Source organism: Capsicum annuum, chromosome 10, assembly GCF_002878395.1.
Source record: "Capsicum annuum cultivar UCD-10X-F1 chromosome 10, UCD10Xv1.1, whole genome shotgun sequence".
NCBI lineage: Eukaryota > Viridiplantae > Streptophyta > Magnoliopsida > Solanales > Solanaceae > Capsicum > Capsicum annuum.
The window spans coordinates 155987456-155996172 of record NC_061120.1 but is presented as its reverse complement, the minus strand read 5'-3'; the positions used below and the strand labels follow the sequence as shown (position 1 = coordinate 155996172).

Sequence of the window (8717 nt, the reverse complement as noted above, 5' to 3'; positions counted from 1 at the left end):
GGGAGGTAAAATTAGTTGTATATGTATTTTTATGACATCAATTTTTAAAAATATATAATACAAGTTGTTAATAAAATATACTTATGAAACTATTGCTACAAAATTAATAATTAGGACCTCAAGTATGTCATTTCTGCATTTTGCCCTTCAAAATATCAAAACAAAGTCAGGGCCATGCGCCCAATCTACAATATGAAACAAAAACAAAAAAGCAATTACACAATTTAAAAATTGTTTGGTCCGGCCCATGTTTCATTTGAAGTGTACTGTTAAAGCTTATAATGACTTCTGAAGTACACTTTTCAAAAGTCTCTCTACCTTTTCATTTCTTTTGCTTTGGGTCATTAACAAGCTGGATTTAAGTGTTGCTGTGTTCATCCTTCTCACACAAGGATATTCACTATGCCAAGGTACTCTTTGTGTGCTCGATTGTAGCTTTATGTCTCTATTCCTATTAATCTTGATGTTCTTCTGTTCAGGTGTTTAGGGTTTGTCCACCTCCGAGTGGATTTGAAGGAGGCAGCCATCCGGAGTTCGCAACTCTCCCATCTATAAGCCTCTTTTCTCTCCTTTCTTTTTCCATTTTTGCCTTGTGGTTGAAATTGTAAAGCCATTTTTCATTACCTTTGCTAGCTGCACCATGGAATGGACTAATATCCGCCTGTGCAAGATAGGGCATGTAGACCTCCTGTGGTACACGTTAGATCTGATGCCGAGCCCTTTTGCTTTTGGTGAAGATTTTTATGTGCTAACATAATTTAGCCAACTTCATATAGCAGCTCTTGTGTCCTCTTGTTAATATTTCTGCTGCTTTTTTCATGATTGTTCTTGTTAGCTTTCTTACTGCTGCAACTCCGTTTGACAGTTAATATCATTTTGTGGTTTTATTTTTCTTGTACTTATTCTGATTGCTGGTATCTGGTATTTATCTGTATTCAAAATCCTTCTCCCTTCTCCTGGTACATCTGTAAAAGAGTTAAATTCCAAGATCCTATCTGTGTGTGTAGCTAGATTAGCAAAGTAACCTGCTAATTGATTTCCTTCCCTGAAAATGTGTTGGAAAATGACCCCTTGCTTATTTGCTTCCATTTTGATCTCTTCAAAAATTTCCACTATTTCTCAAGGCACTTGCCACACTTTCTTTATTACATTTAACATCACCAAGGAATCTGTTTCTATAGTTACTCTTTGAAGTCGATTGTTAGAGCAGTACCTTAAAGCTACTAGAATTGCCTTGGCTTCAGCTGACATGTTTATATCTACTCCAATATTCTCTGCCTTAACAAAAATTAAATCTTCTTCTTGGTATCTCAAATAAAAACCGTAAGCACTTACTCTAGGATTTCCTTTGCTTGCTCCATCTGTGTTACACTTGATACTTTCAGCACCTGACAGCCTCCATCTTACCACTTAGTGATGTAATCTTGGCTTGTAGCTCCCCAAGAATCTAAGTAGCTCCTTCCATTCCATTGACTATATCTGCAATCATGGGTATAGAACTCTCAGTATCTGATATGTGTGTTTGAATTTGTTGCACCATCATGGTTAGACTAGTATCTCCTTAATAAAAGGAACTCTTGTTCAAATTTATCAGTTGCCCTAATACTTTCTCATAACTCCTTAGGACCCCCATCATTTTTTTAATGGACTTTTTCTGTCACGACTCGAGCCGAGGCCTTGGCCGCGACGAGCATCCCGAACCATGAAGGCTCGAGAGCCTTGCTAACTAGTAATCATATGCTCAATTCATACATTATAAAGAAATGCGGAAAACAACACAGAACGGAAACATGGTCATTCTCTTTTACTTCAACTGAACAATACGAATATTAGTTCATAAATATTCAAAAACACATGATACTGGTCTGCGAAATCTCTAACAACATGAAAACGACTTCTGTCTTAAGACTGGAACAAGTATGTGAAACAATCCAAAATAACATATTTTTATACAACATAATGAGAGCCTTTCATAAAACAATGAACATAATGCATAAGTGAAAAACACATGGGCATATTTTAATGAACTTCAAAACACTTCTTTGAGACCATGACTCACTCTTTATTTTATTTTTGAGCTAGATGGATCACTCTACATACATGGTAATCCACAGGCTATGTGGATCCTGCCCATAACCCGGTAGCCAGACTCCCAATCCAAATTTGCCGCAAGGATGTGAAAAATCATAAAAAGGTATGCCCACTTGCCGACATACCATGCTATTCCACTTGCTGAATAGCACATAAAGACCCGTATCGACAAAACACGATTTTCAGTGATGAGACCTTACACACACCTTCTTTAGGTAACCAACTAGCTCTCTTAAGACCAACTTTTAGTTCTTTAAACCATGCTTCATACTTTTACAACATTTGCTTCATTCATGTTAAGGGCAATCCATAATAGGTATCGTCATACCTAGACTTGCAAGCCATTACGTATCATGTCATAAATCATAGCTATTTTTATAAAATAAGTCATTTAGATGGCCACCCCAACAATTCAAAAAGTTCATGAGAACATTCTTTCTAATCACATACAGGCGTATACAAAATAATTCTTTTGAAATACATTATCATGTGTTGGCCAACCTTTCTTTAAAACACATGTATCTCTTTCTATCAACAAAATGACCACTTGTAAATAAGGAAATTTTTTTCCCTCTCATCATGTCATAAACCATGTCAACCACATTAATATAAAGGAACTTACTTTCAAAACCCAAATTCATGCATTCAAAATAACCCACAAATCAAATAGATAATATATTTCATATCAAGAGAGGGATTTCGTTGTCATGCTCTCAATTAAACTTTCCAAAACTGAAAACGTACGTATATATAAGGGGCTATAGTTCAATTCCACGAAAAAAAGTTCAATACAATTTATATACTTTCATCAAAACGATTTCATGACATGCTTTTTCGAACAACATCAAAACTCTTCTTTGTAACATGATTATAAATCCTTAAACTTGATAAAAACATAAAACTTATGCCTATGGAGTTTTAGGATAGTTCCACATACCTTAATGACGAAGAAATCGTGAAAAGATTGAACCTTTAAGCTTGAATGAGCAAACCCTAAGTTGGTTTTTCTCTCCTTGTGCTTTAGACGATGAACTAAGGATTTGATAGGGTTAAAACGTAATTAGGGAATTTAATCTCGTGTAAGTATGTTTACGGACGGTTATAGGATGCAAAGACTTTGTTGCCCTTGAATGAACTCAAAAACTGTAATACCTCGTACTTTTCCTAGCTCAGTTTAGCTCCTAGAATGTCAAGGGTTAGTTTTGAAAATGAATAACTCTTGATACATGTAGAATTTTCAAGCTCTAGACCACCCAATGTGTAGATAATTGACTTAGCTTTCCAACGATACCAATTTCGCCTAAATTTGATACTCGGTTGAGAAGTTATGGCGATTTTAGTGAAAACAATGGGCATTTTGACAGGAACCGCGTCACGGTGAAGGGCAGAACCGCAATTGTCCGATTCCAGTGAAGTACCCCAATTGGCCCGCGTTGCGGTGAAGTTTCAATTCCCGCTCGTCTTTTTTTAGTGGCGCAACACGATTATGCCGTATCGCGCCAGAGGCCCAAATGGGACTCGTCCCTTTTCCAGTAGCCCAATGCAATTTCACCGCGTCGCGCCATAGTGCAAAATGGCAGTCGTCCTTTTTCCAGTATGGCACCGCGATAGGCACCGCGTTACGTCGAGTGCCAGAATCGGCTTCCAGTTTTTTGAAGTTGATTTTAAAGGGGTAGTTCAGTCTTTTCCCAAGCCCCAATTTGTGAATAACACTGAATTAATCATATTCTAACCATTATATGCTCATTTTTCATCAACTTTCTCTCAAAGAAACCCTAGAACATCAAAACTTAGTTCTCAAGAAATCCAAATTTCCACTTTTCTTTCTCCAAGAAAACTCAAAATATTCAAGAAATCATCTTCAAGAGCACAAATAGGAATCCAAAATTAAGTTTTCTCATCAATTAAGGTATGTGGAGTTTTTCAACAAGGATAATCCTTTTATCCTGGTGCCAAAATTAGTTTTAAAGTTGATTTTGTATGAAATTACATGAGTTTCAAATTAGCGTTAATACCCAATATTACTAATTGAAAGATTCTGAGATTTGAAGTGATTTAGATGAGGAATTTGCATGTTTATTTTCGTATTTTCATGCGTATTGCAGAAATTTCCAAATTTTGAGATGAATTATCAGTACTTACATTATCAAGCATGAACCTTATGATGTTTTGACATGGATTTTATGCATGGGTTGTTAAGTCCTAGTTTGTATGTTGATATTTCAAGAATGACTATAGTTTAAGCATCATCTGATTAATTATTTTCAGATTTTGATAAAGACTTGATCTTTTGATCTCAGTTTAGACTTGGAATCCACCTTACAGTTTCAATTACAAATTTAACTAACAGATATACAATTGGTTTTCATTATAAACCATTATACTAGTTTTAAAGTAGATTTCCAACAGAATGAGCATACAGATTAAAGGGAGTAGTATTTAGCACCGAGTTGGGTATGTTCTCATGCCCTAGAACTACACACCAACGTAGGTTTAGATTATCAGATTATTCTCATTTCTATTTCTATATGAATGACAGATACAGATGTGATCACTTAGATTAGGTTATACTCCTTGGCAAGAGTATGACACCTCTCCCTAACGTGAGGGGCAAGAGTATGACACCTCTCCCTAACGTGAGGTTTTTCTATAAGGGAACTAGACGTTGGACACTGTGATGGCTCACATAGTGTATGTCGGTTAAAAGAACCTCCCAAATAGTAAAACTTTTAGAATAATTTTATAAAAGTATTTCCCTACAACTTACAGAAAAGAGTAAAGAATAACAGAAAAGCTTTTAGAAACTAAGTGTAAAGGATCACAGTTTTATTCAGATATTGCTTAGCATATGACATAAGCTATGAGATTTCAGCTTTCAGTCTACAGATATAAAAGTGAGTCCCTTCTACACTTAGACAACACAATTTAAAGATAGAATACAAGTACAACTTTTAGAAACTAAATGTTAGGACTCACTAGACCTATGCAATATGTTTTGCTATTCATGATTATGATTTTCAGTTTTCAGATATTCCAGCTTATGTGAGTCATCTACATTTAGCATGTATTCTTTTATAAATTTATAATAATATTGAGATATTGATTTACATGTGCATTCACCCCCATATACTCAGTACAATCCAGAAGTACTGATCCACATATATGTCTATGTACTACATTGTCTCATAATGTAGGTTCAGGTGCTCAGTTTTAGCAACGTGAGTGATTTCGAGCATCTCCATCTACATCTCGACAGTTGGTGAGTCCTCATAGTTCGGGGACTTAGTCATTCAGTTTTTTAGCATTATTAGTATGGATGATTCAGTATTTTTAGACAGTTCGAGTCAGCTGGGGGTTTGTCCCAGTGACTCTCTAGCATTAGTAGTAGAGGCTTGTCAGACTGCTAGATTTGATTTAGATTTTTAGTAATGATTTATCAGACTCTTGAGTTTAGTATTTTTAGATATTATATTCGGACAGTTTCAACTTAGCTTATACAGATTTCTGCATTTTAGCTTGATTATATATCTATACTTCCCTATTATGAGTTTCAGATTTAGTAGATGGCTTACAGGGTTAGCTTAAGGCTACTCGTAGTCTTGAGCATTGTGTGACATCTTGGGACCCATTTTTGGGGCGTTACAAAAATGGAGCACCTACACCGCAAAATATAGGCTAGGCGTCGCGTAGCCCATGGCCAAACCCAAGGTTAGCAGTGCCTAAGCCATGGCCAAACCCAAGGTTGGCGGCGCCTAAGCCAAGGCCAAACTCAAGATTAGCGGTGCCTAAGCCATGGGTAAACCTTTCCAGTGAAGGTAGGCGATGGTAATGTGATGCCTAGCCATCGCCTAAGCTCTATTTTATGATGCCTACTTAGTTTCGAGGTCCTAGAACACCCCCATAACCTTCCATAATGTTAACACATGATCTACCATCGCTATGGGTGTCCTAGAGGTCATTTTAGAAACATTAAAAATGCGTTACAACCATAGGAGGGCGGGTTACATGATTTCTATGAACATCTTTCATTTCGAAAACACTTACCACACTAGGATAAAGATCATGACACATGAATTCAAAAGTAAATCATGGGATTATGATTTACACACGTATGAATAACGTTTTGATTTCTAGATCGAAATATGCAAGGTATTACATTTTGTGTCCAAGATAGAATATAATTGTATCATCTGCATAAGACAGATAATTAATCTGTTCACTTCATTTAGGTAGTCCAAAGACAATGAACTCTCTATCTTCATTAAGATCATTCATCGTCTAGATAAAACTTTTTCTGCAATAATGAAAAAAATAGGAGCTAAAGGATCTATGATATTGTCCATTAATTAATATAGAGTACCAATTATTGGACACCTACCTCTAGATCATATTTATCATCCTTTCCTCAAATTCAAACTTTTTCATCACTTTAGTAAGGTATATTTATAAAATCCTATCATAAGCTTTTGCCATATCTAGTTTGACCACTACATTATGAGGTTTATTCTTTTTGTTAATATCTTTGTTTATTTTCTGAGCAAGTAACATATTTTTGGAAATACTCCCGCCCTTCATAAACCTTAATTGATTCTTTGAAATTATCCTTGGCAAGAATTTTATAAGCCTGCTATGTATTACTTTGAAAATAACCTTATTAACAAAAATACTTAAACTTCTTGGTCTGGGATCTGAAAATCTACTCACTATGTTTTTCTTGGGGATCAACACTAAGTTGGTATGGGTAATATATTTGGGCAACCCATAACCACAAAAGAAAGCCATAACCATTCTTAACAAGTCCTCCTTTACTATTTCCCAACAGATCTGGAAATAGGCTCTTAAAAAATCATTCGGTCCACAAGCACTATCTGTATTAAGCTAAAAAACAACCTCTTTTACCTCTTCAATCTTAGGTGGTCTGCTCATCCTTTCATTATCTTCTTCAGAAATATTTCTTGGGATGTGATCTGACATGGAAAAGTCTTCAAGTCTACCTACTTCTTTGAATTGATCTTGAAATACTCTGCTCTTCTCTTATCTCTTATTAATTTTTCAGTATCCTGCCTTGATCATTTTCTATCTTCTATGGGCTTAGTTTTCTTCTTCTTTCCTTCACATAAACATGAAAGAATTTTGTATTTTTGTCCCATTCTGCAAACTATTTCATTCCTACTTTCTGCTTCTAGTACTCCCCTTTTATCTTTATGAGTTTTTGGCTTTTTGTAAGTCATTTTCTGCACTTCTCAAATCTTCCCTATTTTCTTTAGATGGGTTTATTTCCAGCTACATTTCCTTAACTTTCACTAGGTCTTCAACTGTTTGCATCTTCTAAAAAATATTCCCACACTTAAAGTTAATTCCAATCGCTATTGGTTCTCTGTAATGACACCAAATATTGATCCCTTTTCAAAACTTGACACGAATAAACACGAGCAACAACCGTCAGTAATTCGTAATAGGGTATCTGCACCATCTTCATGAAGCCCTCAACCTTATCAATTCGAACCCATCAAACTTAACTGTACAATGCAGGATCTTGTTTGAATGATTAGTGCCTAATCGGTTAAAAACTACATTCACAAAAATATTATTCTTTTTATGTGTTGTCCCAGTGACCTTATCAGTAATACTACTTAACTCACAGATATATGATAGTGAATCCATCTACACGCACCTTATTCTTCCTAGCCTATCTATGGCATAAATTAACTAAATAGATGACTAGCAAGTTGCAATAGATGCCACATCTATTGGAAAAGCAAACTGATATATCTATCTGTTGTAACGGATTGTCAATATGTTGTAAGTTATCTGACGGATGAAATATATTTTGCAACAGATTACCCATCTGTTAGATTTATTTTAAAGCAATTTTCTTTTCTTTCTGAAATACAATAAAAAGATAAAATGTTGTATTTAGATCCATTATTTTTAATTTACATATTCAAAAAGTCACCAGTTTTATTTAATTAAGGGATATGAACAGTCGTGGCTTTTTATTTGACTAAATCACCCCTTCCAATTCAATCATTTATAAATACGTCCCTCTGGCCTCCATTTTTTAATCCCTTCCTTACTCTCAGTCATTCATTCTACTACACTTAAAATACAAATATAGTTGATCCAGATTCGTACAAGAAGATTCATATCAAATTTTTGCGGGAACTTCAGAGGGATTTGGCTGACTTCGGAGTAAGGCTGAGAAGGGCCCTGTGGCTGTCGGATGAAAATTGTCCGATTGACAATACTAATAGTACTCCCTCCATTTAAAAAAGAATGACCTACTTTTCTTTTTAGTCTATTTCAAAAAGAATGACCCCTTTCTTTTTTTGACAATACTTTAATTTCAACTTTCCACATGACATGTTTATGACCACAAGATTAAAGGGCATTTTGGTGCATTTGACACTACTTTAATTTAGGCCACAAGATTCAAAAGTCTTTTTTACTTTCTTAAACTTTATGCCAAGTCAAAGTAGGTTAGTCTTTTTGAAGCGGAGGGAGTAATAATAATAATAGTAATGATAATAATAATACTAGTAATAATAACTAGGTTATGTCTTTTTTTCTTTTAGTGTATGTATGTATTTTTCTCCTTTTGTATATCAGATCTACCCAAGGAATTC

General features: G+C 35.1%; 1 long non-coding RNA gene across 2 annotated transcripts; it reads left to right on the top strand.

Annotated features, from left to right (window-relative positions):
- The first annotated feature begins 246 nt into the window (after positions 1–246).
- LOC107845989 lies at positions 247–5320 on the top strand. Of its 2 annotated transcripts, XR_007045937.1 has the most exons (3): positions 250–410; positions 480–2194; positions 5286–5320. It is a non-coding gene; the product is annotated as an uncharacterized LOC107845989 (long non-coding RNA). The 2 variants fall into 2 exon arrangements; XR_001667139.2 differs by lacking the exon at positions 5286–5320 and having other exon boundaries at positions 247–410; positions 480–898.
- Positions 5321–8717: the final 3397 nt, after the last annotated feature.